The sequence below is a fragment of the Oryctolagus cuniculus genome, chromosome 4 (assembly GCF_964237555.1).
Source record: "Oryctolagus cuniculus chromosome 4, mOryCun1.1, whole genome shotgun sequence".
NCBI classification, from domain to species: domain Eukaryota; kingdom Metazoa; phylum Chordata; class Mammalia; order Lagomorpha; family Leporidae; genus Oryctolagus; species Oryctolagus cuniculus.
Window position 1 is genome coordinate 105,402,828 of NC_091435.1, and position 25,587 is coordinate 105,428,414.

The 25,587-nt window shown below is 36.7% G+C and overlaps 1 protein-coding gene across 11 annotated transcripts in view; it reads right to left on the reverse strand.

Annotated features, from left to right (window-relative positions):
• NAALADL2 (N-acetylated alpha-linked acidic dipeptidase like 2) overlaps positions 1 to 25,587 on the reverse strand; it is a 1,435,315-nt gene that overhangs the window by 1,278,213 nt on the left and 131,515 nt on the right. For 4 of the 11 annotated variants that reach the window (XM_070072492.1, XM_070072490.1, XM_070072489.1 and 1 more), the window contains one exon: positions 1 to 24,185. This exon is cut by the window's left edge and continues 31,047 nt beyond it. The exons of the other annotated variants lie outside the window; for them this stretch is intronic. The gene's annotated coding sequence lies outside the window, so the exon portion shown is untranslated. The remainder of the gene's footprint in view (positions 24,186 to 25,587) is intronic. 11 annotated transcript variants of the gene reach the window in all.

Consider the following 25,587-nt stretch of genomic DNA (forward strand, 5'->3'; position numbering starts at 1 on the left):
ATGTTGGTACATGCCACCTTGATGGGATTGAATTGGAATCCCCTGGCACGTTTCTAACTCTACCATTTGGGGCAAGTCCGATTGAGCATGTCCCGAATTGTACATCTCCTCCCTCTCTTATTCCCACTCTCATATTTAACAGGGATCACTTTTCAGTTAAATTTAAACACCTAAGAATAGTTGTGTATTAATTACAGATTTCAACCAATAGTATCAAGTTGAACAAGAAAATACTAAAAGGAATAAAGTATTAAGTTGTTCATCAACAGTCAGGACAAGGGCTGATCAAGTCACTGGAAATTTTTGAAAACTATGCAACTGATAAAGCATTAATATCCAGAATGTATATAAAGAGCTCAAGAAACTCAACAACAACAAAACAAACAATGCAGTTAAGAAATGAGCAAAATACTTGAACAGACATTTTTCAATAGATGAAATTCAGATGGCTAACAGACACATGAGAAAATGTTCAGGGTCACTAGCCATCAGCAAAATGGAAATCAAAGCTACAATGAGGTTTCACCTCACCCCTGTCAGAATCAATAAAAAAACAAACACTGGCAAGCACATGGGGGGGGGGGGGGAGTAACGTAATCCACTGCTGGAGGGAATGTAAGCTGGTACAGCCATTGTGGAAGACAGTATGGAGATATCTCAGAAAGCTGAGAACAGATATAGAATATGACCCAGCCATCCTACTCCTGGGAATTTACCCAGATGAAATGAAATCAGCGTATGAAAGGGTTATCTATACCCCCATGTTTATTGCAGCTCAATTCATGACAGATAGAATATGTAATCAACCCAGATGTCCATCAGATAAAGACTGGATAAAAAATTATGTTATATATCCACTATGGAGTACTACTCAGCAATAAAAAAAAAGAATGAGATTTCTTCTTTTGGGCAACAAATGGATGAAACTGGAAACTGGAAGCCAGTCCCCAAGAGACAAATTCCATGTTTTCCCTGATCTTGGTAACTTATGAGATTGTTTATAGGCCTTGTCTCTACTACTGAGCAGCAGTGATTTATTTTTTTCTTCTTCTATCAGTTGAACTCTTTACCTTGTGTAGGGATAATCTTAGGAGTATAGAGTAAATTGAAGGTAGATAATTCCAAAAATTAAGACAAGGAATAAGAGATGAAAGAGGAGGAGGGGTGAGAGTGTGGGTAGGAAGGAGGATGTGTAGGAAGTATCAACCAGTTCCTAAATCTATATATTTGAAATACATGAAATTTGTATAACTTAATAAAATTTAAAAATGAAAAAAAGTGATTTGTGTTCTCCCAGGTAGTTAACTTGATGAGACTAATATTTTTATCTTCCTTGTGTTAAACAGAATCTGAAATCTCTGCAAAGTCCTTTTCTACCTATTGCTTTTCACCAAATTTCTGGAGGGTAGTAGATCATGTATAGTCCACACATCAACCAAGAATTTGGCATAATTTACACATCATTCTCTTCTTAGATTTCAGCCATCTTGCACTGTGTATAGTTGGGTGGCAAACCATACAAAGGCAAGTATCTCATCTAACTTCTGCCAACTTTGCTCACTTTCTAGTCTTCAAATACTTAATTTTAATTATATTTTACATCTGCTAGCAGGCTAACCGATATGACCTTTAAATAGATCAGTAAAATTCTAATATTTTTAAATTTTCTAAATAAATATCTCTAAATTTGTTAATCTTATATTTGTTAAAAGTGACATAATAGTAAAGGCAAAGTTATTTTTAAATGTTCCATTTTTCAGACTTTTTTCATCAAATATACTACACTTCATATAATTAAGCATCTGAACACTTGAATTTTGCTTTTCAATCAAACAGTTGATTGTCTAATCATGGGCTAACTTGTGCAGGAGTTACCTCAAAGAATTTAAGCAGAATAACTGAAGCTCTCTGTAATGTTTAGTATCTGTTCAAATGCTTTTAGAGATGATTTGTGGCAGACATTTCAAATAAATCCAATCGAAAAAAAAAGATCTGTCTCTTCAGATTAAGAAGCACTACATTTTACTCTATCACACTGAGAACACAACTGACTGTCAAGTAAAGGGCATACTAATAAAATGAATAAAACTATTTCTACTTTTCTTATAATATGAGGCAAGGTATCCTTTTTTATAAAGATTTATTTAATTATTTGAATGGCAGAGTCACAGAGAAAGGGAGAGACAGAGAGAAAGATCTTCCTTCCACTGGTTCACTCCCCAAATGGCTGCAACTGCTGGAGCTGAGCCAATCCAAAGCCAGGAGCCAGGAGATTCTTCTGGATCTCCCACATGGGTGAAAGGCAGCCCAAGCATTTGGGGCATCTCCCCCTGGCAAGTCATCCTTTAAACCTCACCTCAGATATATCACATTTAACAAGTTTCCTTGAAACTGTGGCATCAAAGTTATTAATGAAGTTATTCACCCAAACACAGAATGGTTATATTCCTTGAGAGTTGAAGTTTAAAAGTAGATGGGAACAGAAAGGAAATAGAATACAATCAAGTAAAGAATCCCCAACATAACTATCATGCATTCAGGCAGAAATACATAAGAATATAAAGTATTTGGAACTCTGTATGTAGCATGCATATTTAGTATCTAAGGAGAAATATAAAAATTTCTTCCATTTCAAATAGTTATTTTAAATTTATGGAATTCAAGACAATTTTATTATTTAGAAAAGCTGAGTGCACATAAAGACCTCCATACTCCCATTGCAGTGATACACAACAAAAGCCTATTTACAATAAATGTCCTATAATATAAAGTACCTTTTGCCTAAGTATTGTCAGATAATTTTTCTTCGAAGCACTTCTAATAAATTATTACAACTTTTTGCTTGTATATATGCTTCTTTAATTTCCATTTGCTCTATTTCTATCTAGCTTCTGGAGTAGAGGGATCATATTTATTTTGTTCAACACTATTTACACAATGCCTAACTCAGGATCTGTCACATAATAGACATCTAGTAAAATCACATCAAATGAATGAATGAATAAATTGACAAAGAAATAAATGTGCATCTATTTTTTGCCTTACACATCCCCATTCCAAATAAACCTACTACACAATTTTGATCATATGAAGTATATGTAATTTTACTGATTGTAACCAAGAATTGCCACAACATAACTTTTCTTAGGAAAACATAACACTTCTTAGGATTTATAATTAAATGTTTCCTGTAATTTCTAACCATCTGGTACAAAATAATCAATTTACACACCTATGTATAACATTCATGAATGCTTCACGAAGTCACCAAGAAGTCAATTATTTCTAATACTTATAATCATTGATAATAAAAGAGTTTTTAGGCAAATTAATTACTAATTAGGAATGCCTTGGGCTTTAAACTTTTTAATAGTTACACAGTCATAGAGTAAAGAGTTGGCCACAAATTCCAACTCCACTCACTGAAGAAGTATAATAACTATATAGAAAGTTTGCAATGTATATTTTAGTTAGAACTCATGAAGTGTTTACACTTTCATAACTTTGCCTGAGATAGAATTTTGTTGTTTTCTTGATTCTTCGAAAATTAATTTCTACCCTATTACCAATTAGATTCTTAATTAATTATTTTTTTTATTTTTTAAAAATTTATTTGAAAGGCAGAGTTACAGAGAGAAGAGGCAGACAGAGAGATAAAGAGAGAGGTCTTCAACCCTCTGGTTCACTCCCCAGATGGCTATAATGGCCAGAGATGAGCCTATCCAAAGCCAGGGGCCAGGAGTCAGGAGCCAGGAGCCAGGAAATTCTTTTGGATCTCCTACAGAAGTGCAGGACCCAAGGACCAGCCACAGCACCAGTGCTAGATTCCTAAATAATTATTGAAAAGAAATAAAACTTGTCTAAAAAATACCACTCTATAAAAGTGTTGACAGCAGATTTATACATACTAACAAAAACCTGGAAATAATCTAGATATTCAATGAGAGAAGAATGGACAAATAAAGTTGTTTTGCTTTTATAAAACTTATGAGAAAATAAAATCTAACAGTTTGCTGATACAAGCAACATCATAGATGTATATCAAAAATATTATGCTGAAAAAAAGAAAAAGGTCAGTGCCGTGGCTCATTAGGCTAATCCTCCACCCACAGCACCAGCACCCCAGGGTTCTAGTCCCGGTTGGGGCACCGGATTCTGTCCCGGTTGCCTCTCTTCCAGGCCAGCTCTCTGCTGTGGCCCGGGAGGGCAGTGGAGGATGGCCCAGGTACTTGGGCCCTGCACCCGCATGGGAGACCAGGAGAAGCACCTGGCTCCTGGCTTCAGATCAGCGCGATGCGCCAGCCGCTGCGCACCGGCCGCGGCAGCCATTGGAGGGTGAACCAAGGGCAAAAGGAAGACCTTTCTCTCTCTCTCTCTCTCTCTCTGTCCACTCTGCCTGTCAATAAATAAATAAATAAACAAATAAATAATAAAAATATGCTGAGAGAAGGTAGTCAGACAATACATAATGTGTTATTCCACTTATTGGAAATGCTAGAACGGGCCAACTAACCTACCTATGACAGATACTTGCTTCTAGGGGGAAGACTGACTAAAACAAAAAAAACAAAAAAAAAAAAAAACAGACACTACATAAGGTTATGGAGATACTTATATACTGATATGTATTCATTAAATATAACTGATGGTTATTCATAAAACATGTGCATTTCACTATGTATAAATTATATTTACATTAAAATCATTTCCAGATGATTTTACAGCAATATAATAATTTTGAGGTAAGAAATTTTAATCATTATATAAAATATGAAATACAATGCATAAAACTAATGCCCATAACATACTTTTTTCTACATTTTACTTAGAAAAAAAAAGAAAAAGGCATTCATTAATACATTGCTTTTAAGAGACAGAACTAGTTAATCATCATTTTCCAAAATGAGCAGCTGGAACAATGCTCAAATGTTTACAGACTCAAAAAAATCAATGTATATGAAAACTTTTAACATCTAAATATTTTAAATAACATTATAGCTGTAATAAGAATGTTAGCAAAATTTATATAAAATTCATTTCAAAATATCTTTTTGGAATTAATTTTAAAAGCCTCTTTACATGATGCTAGTGAAACTCAGATTATTATATGAATATCTAAATTACGTTCAAGATAAATAAAAGTATGTAGCAGAAATTAATTACATAAATAGAAGAAAACTCAAAATTTAAAATCTATGGGGGGGAATATGCATTCTTTCAAAGGTTCCTTTATTTAACAAAGGAATTAACTCTAATAAAAAACTGATTATGCACATCTCTTCCCAATCCCATGTTTAGTGTTATGACATTGGTATTCTGAAATTAGTCGTGGTGAGGTATTTATATCACAGAAATCAGCAAATGTTACAATTCAGTGTTTCTCTGCCTAGGGAGATATTCCTTAGACATGTACAAGAGCATTAAAAAGTTGAAATAATAAATTATTGAACACAATTTTTCAATAGGTTATGTGGTATGTTCAATAAGGTAAAGATTCGGCGATAATCAATAATGTGTTACTGGTTAAGAAGGTAGAGCACAAAGCCATAATATAAAAATTTGACTCCTATCTCTGCCCTTTATAAGTGTGAGACCTGGATCATGCTTCTTAACCTCTCTAGGCCTGATTTTCTTGTATGAAAAATTAGCACTGGGGCTGGCATTGTGAAATAGAGGATATAGGCACTATCTACACTGTTAGCATCCCATTTGGCTGGGAAAAGCAGGAGAAAATGGTCCAGGTATTTGGGCCTTGCAACCTACATGGGAGATCCAGATGCATATCCTGGCTCTTGGCTTTGGACCGGCCCAGATCTGACCAATACAGCCATCCAGGGAATGAATCAACAGATGGAAGATTCTCTGTCTCTCCCTCTGTAATCTCTCAAATAAATAAATATTTTTTTAAAAAAAATACTATAATATCTTCTTTCAATTAGAATTATTTAAAACATTGAAATGTAATAATATGAATAGTGAAAAACAGTCCTTATACTTCATAGAATTCTACTCAGCCAGAAATAAGAATGTAATCCTGTCTTTTTTGATAAAGTGGATGTAACTGGAGACCATTATGCTTAGTGAAATAAGCCATTCCCAAAAATATAATATGGTTTCTGTGACATGTGTTAGCCATATAAGATACTAAGAAAAAAATACTAATTTATCAACTTACATCTTATGATTTGATTATTGTTTATAGCCCTTGTCCATATTCCTGTGGAACAGTGGTCTTTCTACTTTTTATTTGTTAGACACTATGTGGGTGGTATATTTATCCTGTGATTATAAAGTAAATTGAAAACATGCTATAAAAAGTAAAGGAAAAATAAAGGAAGGAGGGGGACTGAGGGAGGGAAAGAAGAAGGGAAAGAACTATAATATCTTCTTATAATTGTATCTATGAAATACTTAAATCTGTTCTGTTTATATTAATAACAAATTCAGTAATCATTGATGTTATTACATGCATCATACAGTTTTGCATATTTGTAGATTTAACTCTACACCTTAAAAATCTATATTGCTAATGCTGGTATTGTGGCACAGCGGCTAAAAACACTGCTTGTGATGCTGGCATCATATTGGAGTGCAAGTTTGTGTCCCAGCTACTCTGCTCCAGCTCCCTGCTGGTGTAGCTGAGAAGGCAGCAGAAGATGGCTCAAGGACTTGGGTTCCTATCACCCCTGTAGCAGAAATCAATGGAGTTCCTGGCTCCTGGCTTTATGTTGGCCCATACCTGACTGTTGCAACCATTTGGAGAATAACTAGTAGAAGGATGAGATTGTTGTCTGTCTCACACTCACTCTATCATTGTGCCTTTCAAGTAAATAAAACAAATGAATCTTTTTAAAAGATCTGTATTGCTAACAAGAAAAGAAATTATAAAATTGATTTTTCTAACTGGTTGTATTAAACAGGAATATTATTTATTTTTGTATATTTGTCTTATATACTTTTTTTTAAAAAGATGCATTTATTTATTCATTTGAAAGTCAAAATTAGAGAGAAAGGGAGAGACATAGAGAGGTATCTTCCATCCACAGGTTCACTCTCCAAGTGCCCACAATGGCCAGGACTTATCCAGGCCATAGCCAGGATCTCCCTAATAGATAGCAGGGGCCCAAGCACTTGAACCATCCTCCACTACTTCTACGAGGCTATTAGGATGGAGCTGAACTAGAAGTAGAGAAGGGGCCGGCGCTGTGGCCCAGTGGGTTTACCCCCTGGCCTGAAGCGCAGGCATTCCATATGGGCACCAGTTTGAGACCTGGCTGCTCCACTTCCAATCCAGGTCTCTGCTGTGGCCTGGGTAAGCAGTGGAGGATGGCCCAGGTCCTTGGGCCCTTGCACCTGCATGGGAGACATTGAAGAGGCTCCTGGCTCCTGTCTTTGTATCGGTGCAGTTCAGGTCATTGTAGCCAATTGGGGAGTGAACCATCAAATGGAAGACCCCTCTCTCTCTCTTCTCTCTGCCTCTCCTCTGTGTAACTCTGACTTGCAAATAAATAAATAAATCTAAAAAAAAAAAAAAAGTAGAGCAACTGGGACATGAATCAGCATCCATATGGGATGACAACATCACAGGAGATGGCTTTACCCACTATGCCACAATGACAGCCCCTCGTCTTACACATTTAAACATTAGTAAACTTTTTTCATTACACATAACAGTTCATGGGTGGAGCCTTTAATTGTTTGTAACAAGAACTATCCCTTGGAGAAAGAATAGTCTTTAACAAATGCTTTTGGGAAAATTGGATGTCTACATGCAGAGATATAAAGCATGACCCTTATTTTACACCTTATTTTTAAAAACAGGATCAAGAATATAAACCTAATATTTGAAACTATCAACTTACTAGAGGAAAACATAGGGGAAACACTATATGAAATTGGCATAGAAAAAGACTTTGTGGATACGACATCAAAAGCAAAGATAATAAAAGTAAAAACAGACAACTGGAAATAACATAAAGCTACAAAGATTCTGCACAGCGAAGGGAATACTCAACAAAATGAAGAGGCAACTGGGGGTCAGCACTGTGATGCAGCAGATTAAAGCTTGGGCCAGCAGTGCTGGCATTTGCTATGTTGCCAATTTGAGTCCTAGCTGTTCCACTTCCCATCCAATTTCCTGCTAATGCACCTGGGAAAGCAGTCGAAGATGGCCCAAATCTTTAGGCCCCTCCACTCATGTGGGAGACCCAGAAGAAGCTCTTGGCTCCTAGCTTTGGATCAGCTCAGCTCCAGCCATTGTGGCCATTGGGAAGGAAACCAGCAGATGGAAGAACTCTCTCTCCCCCTCTGTCTCTACTGCTCACTCTAACTCTTTCAAATAAATAAAAATAACTCTAAAAAAATGTTTTAAAAAAGAGGCCACCAATGGAAGGGAGAAAATATTTGCAAACTATTCATTCAATAAAGGAGTAATATCTAAAAAATATAAGGTGGGGCCAGCGCTGTGGTGCAGTGGGTTAATACCCGGGCCTGAAGAGCCGGCATCCCATATGGGCACCGGTTCTAGTCCCGGCTGCTCCTCTTCCAATCCAGCTCTCTACTATGGCCTGGGAAAGCAGTAGAAGATGGCCCAAGTCCTTGGGCTCTTGCACCCATGTGGGAGACCTGGAAGAAGCTTCTGGCTTCTGGCTTTGGATGGGCTCAGCTCTGGCAGTTGCGGCCACCTGCGGAGTGAACCAGCGGATGGAAGACCTCTCTCTCTGTCTCTACTTATCTCTGTAACTCTGTCTTTCAAATAAATAAAATATTCAAAAAAACAAATAAAATAAAATGTATAAGGAGCTCAAGAAACTCAACAACACACACCAAAACTCAATCCAGTGAATAAGTGGGCAAAGGACATGAACAGGCATTTTTCAAAGGAAGAAAATCCAAATGGCCAAAAGACACATGAAAAAAATGTTCTGGATGACCAGTCATCCAAAAAGTGCAAATAAATACCACAATGAGGTTTCATTTCATCTCAGTTAGAATGGCTATCATCAAAAAATAAAAAAAATAACAAATGATGGTGAGTATGTGGAGAAAAAGGTACTCTAATACACTGTTGGTGGGAATATAAATTGGTACAACCATAAGGAAGACAATATGAAGATTCCTCAGAAATCTAAAAATGGATATAACAGATAACCTCGCCATCCCACTGCTGATAATATTAGCAAAATAAATGAAATCTGTATATGAAAGAGTTACCTGTACTCCCATGTTTATAGCAGCTCAATTCACAATAGGTAATATATCAAATCAACCAAGATATCCACCAACAGAAGACTGGATGAAGATAATGTCATCCATATAAACTATGGAGTACTACTCAGCCACTGAAAAGAATAAAATCCTGTATTCTGCAAAAACTGGATGCAACTCGAAACCATTATGCTTAGTGAAATAAGACAGTACCAAAAAGACAAATATGTTTTTTTTGATTTGTAGCTAATATATAGAGAACAAGAAATGTAATCTGTATGAGTGAAACTGGCATCTTGAAACTTGATTATTGTTTAAAGCCCTTATTTACACTCCTGCAGAGTAGTATTTCTACTTGCTATTTGTTAAATTCTTTATTTAGCAGAGGAGCAAGCATTGACTACAAAGTAAATTGGAAGGATGTAATTGCAAAAATTAAAAGAATACAAAGGAGGGAAAAGAGTTGAAGGGTAAGTGGGCAGTATCATTAAAAAAAAAAAAAAAAAACCTACATGAAAGATCTCCACGAGTGAGATCCCAGTGAAAAGAACAGGAACAGGTCATCAAAGAAGGAGGTACCTTTCTCTGAAGGGAGGAGAGAACTTCCACTTTGACCATGGCCTTGTCTAAATATGATCAGAGTTGGTGAACTCAAAAGGTTTCCATAGCCTTGGCGACTCAAGACAAGAGCCTAGGGTGATTACTGATGCCATAAACAAGAGTGTCAATTTGTTAAGTCAACAACAGGAGTCACTGTGCACTTACTCCTCATGTAGGATCTCTGTCCTTAACGTACTGTACATTGTGATTTAATGCTATAACTAGTACTCAAACAGTATTTTTCACTTTATGTTTCTATGTTGGTGCAAACTGTTGAAATCTTTCCTTAATATATGCTAAACTGATCTTCTGAATATAAAGAGAATTGAAAATTAATCTTGATGTGAATGGAAGGGGAGAGGGAGAGGGAAAGGGGAGGCTTGCGGGTGGGAGAGAAGTTGGGGGGGGGAGCCATTGTAATCCATAAGCTGTACTTTGGAAATTTATATTCATTAAATAAAAGTTTAAAAAAAAACTGTATATATAAAGCACAAGAAATATGTTCTCTTTATGTAAAATAAAAAAATTAATAAAATAAAAACCATGTTATATTTGAATAGCAAAATTTTATTTTTGTCAATTTTTATACTTTACTTCTTTTCCTTGTCTTATTCCTTTGACTGGTAGAAATAATAATAGCATCTTTGTTATGTTTCTTTCATTAAAAGAAGCACTAATGAAATGCCATTATTAACAGTGATGATTACCTTAGGATTTGACAAATACACTTTACAAATTCAAGGAATTTGATGTGAATCACAATTTCATAAGAATTTTTAGTATAAAATATAATTTAATATCATTGATGTTTTCAATTTCCACTAAAACAGTAATATTTTCTTCTGTCTTCTTTGAAATATTGATTTGAAAAATTTATTCATAGATTTAAAAATTATAAACAGTTTTTGGTTCATAGAATGAATGCAATGGCCGAATGATGCTCAAGCTTGATAAAATAATAAATCGATGATTGGGGCCAACATTGTGGTAAAGCAGGTTAAGCCTCCGCCTGTGACACCAGCATCCCATATGAGTACCAGCTGAAGGCCCAGCTACTCCACTTCTGATCCAACTCCCTGTTAATGTGTATGGGGAAATAGCAGGAGACTGCCCAAGTACTTGGGCCCCTGCAATCCAGGTGGGAAACCAAAATAGATCTCTAGGCTCCTGACAACAGCCTGGCCTAGCCCTGGGTGTGGCAGCCATCTGGGGAGTAAACCAGCAGGTGGAAGATCTTTGTCTTGCACTCACTTTAACTTTGCCTTTAAAATAAATAAATACTAAAAAAAATAAAATAGAATTCACCTATTATCATTAGTGAATATGGTCTGTAATCTTTCCTTTTCTCTTCAGTCTTTCTATTAAGATTGTACTTGTAGGTGCCAACGCTGTGGTACGGCAGATAAAGCCACTGCCTGTAATGCCAGCATCCCATATGGGCACCAGTTTGAGTCCTGGCTGCTCCACTTCTGATCCAGCTCCTTGCTAATATGCCTGGGAAAACAGAAACATATGGTCCAAGTCCTTGGGCCCCTACATACATGTGGGAGAGCCAGAAGAAGCTCTTGGTTCCTGGCTTTGGATAGGTACAGCTCTGGCCATTGTGGCCATTTCAGGAGTGAACCAGTGGATGGAAGATCTCTCTCTCTCTCTCTCTCTCTCTCTGTCTCTGTCTCTGTCTCTGTCTCTCTCTCTCTGTCTTTGCCTCTGCCTCTGCCTCTCTATAACTCTGCCTTTCAAATAAATAAATATTAAAAAAAGAAAAAAGGATTTTACTTGTCTCATCAAAGAAACTGGTCAGATTTCTCTAACTTACTTTCTGGAAAGCTTGTATGCAGCAATATTATCAATTCTTCAAAGCTTTAGAAAAAATGCCTGTAAAATTATTAGGATATCACTTTTTATACATTTTTGATGATTAATACAATTTCTTTAGCATTTTTGCCTTAATTTAGACTCAGCTTCTTGAGTTATCCCCAGTACCATCCTATATAAAGTGTTTTACTTGTGCTTCTGTCGCTTTCTTGTTGCTACTCAATAGTTAGGCAAATAGAGCCATGGTTCAGTGCCCAGTTTAATAAAAGCTATGGGCTTAGTAAATGTTCATACAGAAACAGTTCTACCCACCCTTATCTGTCAGGGAAGATTCTGATGATGTTGATAAATATTGATTAAAAATGCTTAGAATTCATCTTTGTTCATTAGTGAATTTGGCATAATTATTATGTATACCATTATCTTTGCACAGGTTTGCTATTAAAACTCTAATAGCCTCATAAAAGAGACTAGCAAGCTTCTTCTATTTTTATATCTAATTTTCAGCCTAGAAACACATAATGGTTATATTCTTGCTATTTAAAGAGAGGTCCTTAGAGTAGGAACACCAGCATCACCTAAAAGCTTACTAGAAATGCAAAATCTAAGGTCTCATCTCAAAGCTACTAAATCAAAATCCACATTTAACAAGATATTCAAGTGGTTTATGTGCTAATTACATTTTGAGAAACACTGCTACAGATCATTAGATTTATCAGATTATGAATAAGAATTTACTAAATAAGGACTAATGGCCAAACACATTTGGGAATTACTGAGTTAAATGAAGTTAAACATTTTATTTACTGTGGGGCTTCCAGGCTCACCTAATGTTCTTTAGAAAAAAAAAAAAACTTTCAGAATTAGTACAACAAAAAACATGTTTTAAGAAAAAATGCTAAAGAAGATAGAAATATGATTGCTAGACCTTGAACACCAATGATGTCTTTCTAGCAGGGTTGAAGAGGTATGCCAAGGGAGAAGGAATCCTTCTTAAAACTGTAACTGACATCTATGACTTAATTATTGTTTTCAGCCCTTGTTTATACTCCTGTAGAACAGTGGTCTTTCTAATTTTACTTGTTGAACAGTAATGATAATTTGTGCATTAATCCTGTGGCTATAAAGTAAATTGAAATTATGTTACTGCAAAAATTAAAGGAAAAAAAAGGAAGGAAGGAAGGAAGGAAGGAAGGATGGAAGGAAGGAAGGAAGGAAGGAAGGAAGGAAGGAAGGAAGGAAGGAAGGTAGGTAGGTAGAAGGAGAGACTGAGGGAGGGAGGGATAATTATCTTCTTAGAATTGTATCTATGAAATACATGGGATCTTTTCTCTTTATACTAACAACATTTTTAAATTTAATAAAATAAATAAAACTGTAAACTTAAAGCTGGAACATATCAGGTTTCAAGGCCCTGAGGAACTCCATGTATCTCAGTTGAACACTTATTGAAAAGTTACTTTCTAATCTTGAATCCTCTAGTATGCTTTGTGAGTACTTAACTACCTAATTCTTACTACATTATTGGACAAGTATTGTAAAGATTCCAAGATTATGTTAAACTTTTTTACATTTTTTTTAAATTCAAAAATCTAATGAATGATTTGCATGAAATATTTATCATTCTGCTAGGTCCTATTATTTCTGATTTAATTCTGGGATCAATTTATCCTATATTTCTTTTTTTTTTTTTTACTGGGCTTTCTTTTTCTTTTTTTTTTTTTAACTTTTATTTAATGAATATAAATTTCCAAAGTACAGCTTATGGATTACAATGGCTTCCCCCCAATAACGTCCCTCCCACCTGCAACCCTCCCCTTTCCCACTCCCTCTCCCCTTCCATTCACATCAAGATTCATTTTCGTTTCTCTTTATATAGAGAAGATCAGTTTAGCATACATTAAGTAAAGATTTCAACAGTTTGCTTCCACATAGAAACATAAAGTGAAAAATACTGTTTGAGTATTAGTTATAGCATTAAATCTCAATGTATAGCACATTAAGGACTGAGATCCTACATGAGGAATAAGTGCACAGTGACTCCTGTTGTTGACTTCACAAATTGACACTCTTGTTTATGGCATCAGTAATCACCCTAGGCTCTTGTCATGAGCTGCCAAGGCTATGGAAGCCCCCTGAATTCACTGAATCTGATCATATTTAGACAAGGCCATGGTCAAAGTGGAAGTTCTCTCCTCCCTTCAGAGAAAGCTACCTCCTTGTTTGATGACCCGTTCTTTCCACTGGAATCTCACTCACAGAGATCTTTCATTTAGTTTAGTTTTTTTTTTCCCCCCAGAGTGTCTTGGCTTTCCATGCCTGAAATACTCTCATGGGCTTTTCAGCTGGATCCGCATGCCTTAAGGGCTCATTATGAGGCCAGAGTGCTATTTAGGACATCTGCCATTCTATGGGTCTGCTGTGTATCTCACTTCCCATGTTGGATCATTCTCTCCCTTTTTGATTCTATCAGCTAGTATTTGCAGACACTATTCTTGTTTATGTGATCCCTTTGACTCTTAGTCCTATCATTATGATCAATTGTGAACAGAAATTGATCACTGGGACTAGTGAGATGGCATTGGTACATGCCACCTTGATGGGATTGAATTGGAATCCCCTGGTATGTTTCTAACTCTACCCTTTGAGGTAAGTCAGCTTGAGCATGTCCCGAATTGCACATCTCTTCCCTCTCTTCTTCCCACTCTTATATTTAACAGTGATCACTTTTCAGTTAAGTTTCAGCACTTAAGAAGAATTGTGTATTGATTACATATTCAACCAAAAGTATTAAGTAGAACAAACAAACAAAAAATACTAAGAGGGATAACATATCAAGTTGCTCATCAACAGTCAGGGTGAGGGCTGATCAAGTCACTGTTTCTCATAGTGTTCATTTCACTTTAACAGGTTTCCTTTTTGGTGCTCAGTTAGTTGTCACCTATCAAGGAGAACAAGTGGTATTTGTCCCTTTGGGATTGGCTTATTTCACTCAGCATAATGTTTTCCAAATTCCTAACAGGGATCATTTTTCAGTTAAAATTTAAACACCTAAGAATAATTGTGTGTTAATTACAGAGTTCAACCAATGGTACTAGAACAAAAAAAAAAATACTAAAATGGATAAAGTATTACATTGTACATCAACCGTCAGGACAAGAGCTGATCCAGTCACTGTTTCTCATAGTGTCCATTTCATTTCAACAAGTTTCCCCTTTGGTACTCAGTTAGTTGTCATCGATCAGGGAGAACATATGATATTTGTCCCTTTGGCACTGGCTTAATTCACTCAGCATGATGTTTTCCAAATTCCTCCATCTTGTTGCAAATGACCGGGTTTCGTTGTTTTTGACTGCTGTATAGTATTCTATAGAGTACATGTCCCATAATTTCTTTATCCAGTCTACTGTTGATGGGCATTTGGGTTGGTTCCAGGTCTTAGCTATTGTGAATTGAGCTGCAATAAACATTAATGTGCAGACAGCTTGTTTGTTTGCCAATTTAATTTCCTTTGGGTAAATTCCAAGGAGTGGGAATGCTGGGTTGAATGGTAGGGTTATATTCAGGTTTCTGAGGAATCTCCAGACTGACTTCCATAGTGGCTTAACCAATTTGCATTCCCACCAACAGTGGGTTAATGTCCCTTTTTCCCCACATCCTCTCCAGCATCTATTGTTGGTAGATTTCTGAATGTGAGCCATTCTAACTGGGGTGTGGTGAAACCTCATTGTGGTTTTGATTTGCATTTCCCTGATTGCTAGTGATCTTGAACATTTTTTCATGTTTCTGTTGGCCATTTGGATTTCCTCTTTTGAAAAATGTCTATTGAGGTCCTTGGCCCATCTCTCTTAAGTGGGTTGTTTGTTTTGATGTTGTGGAGTTTCTTGATTTCTTTGTAGATTCTGGTTATCAACCCTTTATCAGTTGCATAGTTTGCAAATATATTTTCCCGTTCTGTCAGTTGTCTCTTCACTTTCCTGACTGTTTCTTTTACAGTACAGAAACTTCTCAATTTGATGCAATCCCAAATGTTAATTTTGGCTTTGACTGCCTGTGCCTCTGGGGTGTTTTCCAAGAAGTCATTGCCGGTACCTATATCTTGCAGGGTTTTCCAATGCTCTCTAATAATTTGATGGTGTCAGGTCGTATATTTAAGTCTTTATTTCAAGTAGTGGTATTAATATTAAAAATATGCATTTATGAATGAAATAATTTTAATTTACATCTGATGTTGAGCTTTATCTATAAACCATGAGAAAATAAATAAGACCAGGCTTGTCCTTCGACAGGCATAAGGCAAAACAAAACAAAACCAAAAACAAATGCACTGGGAAAAAAATTTAAAACAAAAGCAGAAATTGACAACAGGCAATTGTTGATGCTTGAAAGAAAAAAATTATGGAGAGTGATCCTATAACCATTCCAGTGTTCTGCCTTGAAGCACTTTCTAGATGTAGAACAAAAGGTCTAAGAGTTAAAGAAACTGAAATTAGTATTTAGGGGAGTTTTGGAAGCTAAAATGTCCAGAGCAGAATATCATAGTTTATGGAGCTACACAAAGAAAGAGATCTAGCAAGCTTTACAGGGAGCCATTGAATTATTTGCTCAATAATAAGCTATGCACATATTGGCCATTAGTCTGGGAAAAAAAAAGAAATAAATGAGGCAAGCAATATATTGAACAGTTCCCAAGACTCTAACTAGCCAGAATGTAGAGAGAGACATCCTGGATTGCATCATTTAGTTGAAAACTCAAAAGTGTCAAACCATCACTGGAGAGCCACACTTGCCTAGTACACAGGATATTTCAAACCTGTCTTACATACCCGATCACAATGTATCTACCTGCCAAAGAAAGTTCGACAATCTTTCAAATAAAATGTCAATTATTCATCAGTTTAATACTCACCTATAATACTCTTAGCCATAATCAAAGTTATTAGACATGTGAAAAAACAAGAAAATAAAACTCATTATCAAGAAAAAAATCAGACAACAGAAAGAGATCCTGAAATAATAAAGATGGTGGCATTAGTAGACAATGACTGTAAAACAACTGGTGTGAAAATATGGTGGTAGTTATAAAGGTTCACACAATGGCAAAATTTCATTAAACTGTACACTTAGAATGGGTGCTTTTTAATTCTTGAAATGTTTTGATGTAATATTAAACAAATTTAATATCTATGCCATACTTAACACTAATATTAGTTTTATATATTTGATGAGTTATGCTTGGGTCAATATTGGTTTCTTATTAAAAATTACATTTGTTGGCCAGCGCCGTGGCTCCATAGGCTAATCCTCCACCTGCGGCGCCAGCACACTGGGTTCTAGTCCTGGTCGGGGCGCCGGATTCTGTCCTGGTTGCTCTTCTTCCAGGCCAGCTCTCTGCTGCGGCCCGGGAGTGCAGTGGAGGATGGCCCAAGTGCTTGGGCCCTGCACCTGCATGGGAGTATCAGAAGAAGTGCCTGGCTCCTGGCTTCGGATCAGGGTGATACACCAGCCGCAGTGCACAAGCCAAGGCGGCCATTGGAGGGTGAACCAGCGGTAAAGGAAGACTTTTCTCTCTGTCTCTCTCTCTCTCTCTCTCACTGTCCACTCTGCCTGTCAAAAAAAAATTACATTTGTATATAATTTTCTTACAGAATTTTCTTACAGAAAATTATATACAAATGTAATTACTCTTCACAAATATAATGTTCATATAATGTGATCTCTCCTGAACTTTTTTTTACTTAATCGTACAGTCCTTCATATATTTACTAATATTCATGAAAGCTAAAATATAATGAGATAATGATATATTTTAATGACTGAAACCATTAAAATTTACTTAATGAGTAATAGAGATATAATATTATTACATATATAATCAGTATATATGTATACTGCTATAACATGTATTATATAAACTTTATACAGACAGAATGTTCCGCATTTGGGAACATTCAAATGTAGATTTAATTACAGTATATTTAATTATACCATATATTAACATGAACTCATTTGTATCTTGGAAATATTTTTATATTTAAAAAGAAATAATATCAATGAATCTAATAAATCCTCAAATAGTTTTAGCAATTTACCTAATGTTATATGGCATGTAGATTCAGAAAAATACAAATGAAGATAATGGTTTCTACACACACGAGCTTACAATGTAAGTGGGGAGATAAGATATATCCAAATTAGATACATCTCAGTATATATATATATGTATATATGTATATGTGCAAATGTATATATGTGTATATATATATATGTGTGTGTGTGTGTGACAGTGCTAATAAAATCACAGAGTAGTATATAGTTTCCTTCTCTAAATAACTAAAACATATCAGCATGGCTAGTCCTATAATTAATCATGCACTGCCTTTTTACAGCCCTTTTCCAGTTGTCTTCCCTTTTTTCAACTGTTACTAAAGCACTTATTTCAATTGAACTTTACATATGTATATGTTATATCTTTTTCTTTAGGGCACAGACCATATTTTATAGCAAGCAATATGGTGTGGTGAAAAAACTTTCTTAGGCTGATTCAGAAAAAACAGAGTTCTGATTTTAAATTGAGTTGTTATTCCACTAACAAAATTTCCTTGTAGCTCAAAAAATGTACAAGTATAATATTTCATAGAAAGGGACAACACTGTGGTGCAATAGGTTAATCCTCTGCCTGGGGCACCAGCATCCCATATGGGCACTGGTTCGAGTCCCAGCTGCCCCTCTTCCAATCCAGCTCTCTCCTATGTCCTAGGAAATCAACAGAAGATGGCCCAAGTCCTTGTGCCCTTGTACCCACATGGGAGACAGGGAAGAAGCACCTGGCTCCTGGCTTCGGATCAGCACAGCTCCAGCCATGAGGGGAGTGAACCAACGGAAGGAAGACCTTTCTCTCTGTCTCTCCCTCTCACTGTCTGTTAACTCTATCTCTCAAACATCTTAAAGAAAATTTGATAGAACCTGAGATGGTGATCTTCACAGAGTACATTCAATTAATATGTGTATGGTTAATCAAAAAACTATTTGTGCCAGTAGATAAAAGTCACTGGTGACAAGGAAATTAGAGGAGATATAGAGATTAGTGTGTTTAAAAACACTAGATCCAAATGAATTTTTTTTTTTAAAGAAGTAAGGCAACTTTAAGGGAAAATTAAATTTAAAGGAAAAACAAAAATATCAATTAACTAAGCAGCAGAAGCAGATTCAAACGTTCTAAGATCCTAATCCTAAACAATTATTTAACTTTACATTTTGTGTGTGTGTGTGTATATATATATATATATATGGTAATATTGAAGAATAACAACCAAAATAATATTTATACAGGTTATCAATTCCAAACAGATGGAAGAAAAAATGGAGGAAAGTACAAACACATGACAGTTAATGTAGGTATCATAAACAATATTAATAATAACACTACTGTGGCAGATACAGAGAAAAGGGAACTCTCATACACTATTGGTGACTCCAAAGCCCCATAATGTAAAGGCACACACAGACCAGCCTCATGTCTGTCTCCCCCAGTCCAGGGTGTCTTTGCCTGTCCTTTACAATAAGGAATTCACTTACTTGAGGGAGGGGCACACTGAGCCTGCAAGGTTATAATCACAGGACTCAAAGAGTCATTTGCTTCTCCAATAGATAAGGAGCTTAATAGACTGTATTGTCCAGAGGCGTTTGCCTAGGGGAATTCTAGGTGTGGGCAGAATGTAACTGTCAACTTCACATGTTCCCCAGGCCAACTGGAGCCCACCTGGCCATCATGAACTCTGTAAAGAGCCAAGAATTACTGACCAATCAAAGAAAGATTACAGGTACCACTGACCAACCAGGGAGTTGGACACAAGCTAATCTTACACCTCTAAGCCCCAATTTCAATCTACAAGAACCTTCACGCCTAACTCCTTGGGAACTTGGGAATTAAGCAATACCTACACAGCTCCTTACTCTGCACTCTGCAATGAATACCTACTTTCTTCCACCATCCTGTTATCAGAGATTGGCTTTTCTGTGCATGGGGTGAATAGACCCTGTTTGGGAGTTCTACAGCAACACCTCCAACTAGCTTGTGGAGTTGCTCAGCAACATTGGTGTAAATGTAAATTAGCACAAACATTATGGAGAACATTACACAAGTTCCCTAAAGAAAATCAGGACTAAACTGACATATGATTCAGGACTACAATTGACATATACCAATACTGGGTATATAGCCAAAGGAAATTAAATCAGTATGATGAAGAGATATCTGCATATCCATGTTTGTTACAGTACTAGTCATGCAAGCCAAGATAAAGAATCAAACTAGATGCCACAGATGGATGAATAAATAAAACATGGAATCCATGTATATCTGAATATTAATTCAGCAAAGAAATTCTGACATTTGCAGCTACATGGATGGAATGTGAGGACATGATGCTAACAGAAATAAGCAAGGCACAAAATGATAGTGTACTGCATGTTATTATTTATATATGGAACCTAGAAAGGTTTATCTCCTAGAAATAGAGTAGAAAAGTGGTCACTGGGTCAATGCTGTGGCTCAGCGGGTTAACACCCTGGCCTGAAGCGCCGGCATCCCATATGGGCACCGGTTCTAGTCCCGGCTGCTCCTCTTCCAATCCAGCTCTCTTCTATGGCCTAGGAAAGCAGTAGAAGATGGACCAAGTCCTTGGGCCCATGCACCCACATGGGAGACCCAGAAGAAGCTCCTGGCTCCTGACTCTTGGCTCCTGGCTCCTGGCTTTGGATCCGTGCAGTTCCGGCCGTTGCAGCCAATTGGGGAGTGAACCATCGGATGGAAGACCTCTCTCTCTCTGCCTCTCCTCTCTGTGTAACTCTTTCAAATAAATAAATCTTTTTTTAAAAAAAGTATAGTGCTTAATACAGCTTGGAAAGGGTGTTGAGCAATAAGGAATGGCGAGTGGTTGGTTAGAGGGTACCGGAGAATGGCTGCATGAGAGGAATAATTTCTACTGTTTGATAATATGCTAGGATAACTAGAGTTGAAAGTCATTAACTTCATGTTTCAAAATGGCCAGTAAAAAAAAAAAAAATGGCCAGTAAGGAGGATGTTAAATATCCTCAACACAAAGAAATAATACCTGATATGAAAAATGCCACTAAATGTAATCTGATCATAATACATTATATGCATTCACTGAAATGTCATAGTATACCCCATAAATATGTATAATTGTTATGTTTTAACTTAACTCACATACACATAGAATAAACACAAAATTTGATCAATTCGAAATGAAGCAAAAGGAGAAAAATCAATGTAGAAAAAAAGTAGGACATATGGACAGAAAAAAAAAACACAATGAGAACAATAATAGTAAGCTAAATAAAAATATAGTAATTCTTCAGCTGTATAAATGAAAATGCCTGATTAGATATTTTTAAGACTTCAGACATACTGAAATACAAAATACTGATGTCACCAAATGCTGAGTTAGGATGAGAAGCAACATGGTCTCTCACTCACTTCTAATGAAAATACAAAATGGTTCAGTCACTTTGAACAATAGCTTGGCAATTTCTTATGAAACTAAACAAACTCCTACAGATCAACCCATCTCTTTTTTTTAACTTTTATTTAATGAATATAAATTTCCAAAGTACAGCTTATGGATTACAATGGCTTCCCCCCCATAACGTCCCTCCCACCCGCAACCCTCCCCTTTCCCACTCCCTCTCCCCTTCCATTCACATCAAGATTCATTTTCGATTCTCTTTATATACAGAAGATCAGTTTAACATACATTAAGTAAAGATTTCAACAGTTTGCTCCCACACAGAAACATAAAGTGAAAAATACTGTTTGAGTACTAGTTATAGCATTAAATCTCAATGTACAGCACACTAAGGACAAAGATCCTACATGAGGAGTAAGTGCACAGTGACTCCTGTTGTTGACTTAACAAATTGACACTCTTGTTTATGGCCTCAGTAATCGCCCTAGGCTCTTGTCATGAGCTGCCAAGGCTATGGAAGCCCCCTGAGTTCACCAACTCTGATCATATTTAGACAAGGCCATGGTCAAAGTGGAAGTTCTCTCCTCCCTTCAGAGAAAGGTACCTCCTTCTTTGATGTGAGATCCCAGTGGAAAGAACGGGCCCATCTCACTCTTTGTTATTCACTCAGTCATGGTTACAAGAAAACCTTCATGTGAATGCTTTTAGCACTTTATTAATAACCACTAAAACATTAAACCAAACAAGATATCTTTCAAAAACTGAGATTTATTTATTTATTTGAAAATTCAAGAGTTTTAGGGGGAGGGAGGGAGAAGGAGAGGGAGAGGGAGAGGGAGAGGGAGAGAGAGAGAGAGAGAGAGAGATCTTCCACCAACTGATTCACTCTCCAGATGGCTGCAACGACCAAGACTGGGTCAAGAAAAAGTCAGCAGCCAGGAGTGTCATCTGGGTTTACCATTTGCGTGACAGGGGCCCAAACACTTGGGCCATATTCTGCTGCTTTTCACAGGTCATTATTAGGGAGCTATATAGGAACTTGAGCAGCAAACCAGAACCCATATGGAATGCTAATGTCACAAGGTGGCAGCTTTATCCGCTAAATCACAACACCAGATCCTTGAGTAACTTTTTAATTGGGCCCCTGCACCCACGTAGGACACCTGGAAGAAGATCCTGGCTCCTGGCTTCAGATTGGCTCAGCTCTGGCCATTAAGCCTTCTGGAGAGTGAACCAGCAGATAGAAGACCTCTCTCTCTCTCTCTCTCTGCCTCTGCCTCTGCCTCTGCCTCTCTGTGACTCTGCCTTTGAAATAAATAAATCTTTTAACAAAAGACTCAATTGTATTTTAGCTATTTTAAAGTGTATCTTTCATATATATGATATCTAACAGTTAAATAGAGAAATATAAGTATAATTTGTTATATATGGTACTTACATTAAAAGATATGATTCTAAATGGTGAAGCCTTGTAGCTAATTTGCAATATTTTAGGTATGGAACAATTTTTGTATCTATTTGAATGTATATCTTAATATAATTTAGTAGATACTTTTAATACCAATAATTCTGTTTCATTGATTACTTTTCACATAGCTCTAGAGTAATATTTTGAAAAAAAAATATAAAAGAAGATTTTTTCCAAAATTGTCAAAGAACTTTTGGGACTAAAATAAAATTCCCTAAATGCACTTGAAACGCTATATTTTAAGTCCAATTTACTAAAAAGAAAATGTCAGCACAGTATATATGAAAGAAATAATACAATAGCACCATAATTCTCTTTGATTTACAAGAACAATTGAACACATTTTCCACCAGAGTGGCCACTGATCTTCACTGAAAATGGCAAACTGCTTAATTTTAGTCTATCACAGGATTTTCTTTGAAATGTTGCTTTTTTGAGAGCTTCCCTCTCAATGATGGCTGAGCAGGGAAAAAGAAATATTCTCTGTGTTCTAGACCAAAATGGCACTGAAAGCAGAGTAGGAGAACAAATAAAAATCATGATTTATCAGGCAAGTTCCACTACAGAGGAAGAGAGGCAATAGATTGACCAAAGGATGGGAAAAAAAAAGAAACATAAAGTTTCCAATAGCCAAGGCCAGATCTGGTGAGTAAGAAACCCTAAAGGTAATTTATACAAATCTTTAATCAAAATTAACCAGAATGAAGTATATACAATCATTAGGTTTTCCATAATTGTTGCTGAATGAGCAGATGTTTGAATTGCTCTGAGTTTTTAAAACTATCATCTATCAGTAACATTCCTTGAGCCATACCTATTGTCCCTATCACTGAAGATAGAACATGAACAAATATCAGTATCTGTCCTCATAGAACTTCTTGTAAAATGGTTACGAGTGCTACCATGCATTACCAAGGGAGACATTTACAAACTACTTATTCTTTCTAAATTAGCATTCCCTCATCCGTTGCCTTGTCATATTTCCTACCTGCTGCGAGGTAACATGAAGTCAATGACAGTGTTTTATTTTGAATTTTTAACATATAACACCTTATATTTGGATGTGAAAATTATAAAAGTAGGAAAAAATCAAAACATTGGTACCCTAAGGGCAATAGAAGCCTCTAAGCCACATCTATAGTAAATAAGCACTGAAGACCAGAGAAAAACAATCAGTTGATCTATGTAGGCCAGAAAACAGATCTATAAAAGAGTAAATTTCCAATAACTAAAGAATTAGAGAAAAATTCTGAAGTTATATAGCACATATTACTATTTAAGATTTAAAACAGAAGGCTGGCGCCGTGGCTCACTTGGCAAATCCTCTGCCTGCAGTGCTGGCACCGCGGGTTCTAGTCCCGGTTGGGGCGCCAGATTCTGTCCCGCTTGCTCCTCTTCCAGTCCAGCTCTCTGCTGTGGCCCAGGAGTGCAGTGGAGGATGGCCCAGGTCCTTGAGCCCTGCACCCGCATGGGAGACCAGGAGGAAGCACTTGGCTCCTTGCTTCAGATCGGCACAGCGCACCGGCCGTAGTGGCCATTAGGGGAGTGAACCAATGGAAGGAAGACCTTTCTTTCTGTCTCTCTCTCTCGCTGTCTAACTCTGTCTGTCAAAAAAAAAAAAAAAAAAAAAATTAAAACAGAAGACAACTCAGATTTGGGAAGGTAAAAGGTTTTTACTTACAGACAAAATGTATTAGTGATAAAACTGGAGCCAATTCAAGTGTAATGTATTACAATGAGGTATATTTGGACAATGTTTGTGCTCCCCTCAAAATTCATACACTCAAATCCTAATCTTCAAGTGAGGATATTAAGAGGTGGGATCTGGGGCTGACGATGTGGCATAGTGGGTTAAGCTGCTGCCTACAACAGAAGAATCCCATATGGCCATCAGTTCAAGTCCTGGCTACTCCACTTCCAATCCCTCTCCCTGCTAATGGCCTGGGATAAACAGCAGAAGATGGCCCAAGCGCTTGGGCCTACCACTCACATATGTGACCCAGATGAAGCTCCTGTCTCAGCCCTGGTCAATGAGGGCACTTGGATAATGAACAAGTGGATGGAAAGCCCTCTGTGTAACTCTGCTTTTCAAATTAATAAATAAATCATTAAAAAAAATGTGTTGGGCTCTTTGGGAGTTAATTAGGTCATGTGAGTAAAGTCCTTATAAACAGAATTGGTACCTTGATAACAGCAACTCTATACAGCTTTCCCGGCCTCTTTACACCATACAAGGTTAGAGCAATTAGATGGCAATTTAGTGACTGGCATTGTGGTGCAGCATGTTAAGCCGCTGCTAATGAGGCTGGCGGCATCCCGTACCAGAGCACTAGAACTTGCACCCAACTGGGAGACCAGGAGAAAGCTCCTGGCTCCTGGTTTTGGCCTTGTTCAGTCCTAGCTATTGTGGCCATTTAGGTAGTGAACCAAAAGCTAGATCTCTCGCTCTTCCTGTCACTCTGCCATTCAACAAAATAAATGTTTAAAAAAAAAGATGGCAGTTTAAAACTGAGAAGAATACTCTTATCAGACCTCAAACTTGTTGGCATCCTTATCTTGGAATTCTAGCCTCTAAAACTCTATTTGAACCTCTGAAACCAGCTGGTAATTAAAAAGTGACTCAAGGAGCTGGTGTTGTGATTTAGCAGGTAAAGCTGCCACCTGTGATGCCAGCATCCCTTTGAGTAATGGTTTGTGTCTTGGTTTGTGTCCAATTCCTATATAGCTCCCAAATATCTGTTGTTGATAACTCACTGGGTCTTTAATACTTTATTACAGAACCCTAAACTAAGACAAAGGGTCTATCAACATCTGGTTTAGTACTTTTTTCAAGGACAACAAGCTAATGACCTGTAAGTGACTATTTTTTCTCTCTGAAAGTAAGCATTATTTAACAATCATTTTAACTGAATGCCCTAGGAATCTACTCATCACTAAGCAACTTTGAAAGATAACTGTTTTATCTCATATGTACATATACAATCATGCACTATCCAACATTTTGGT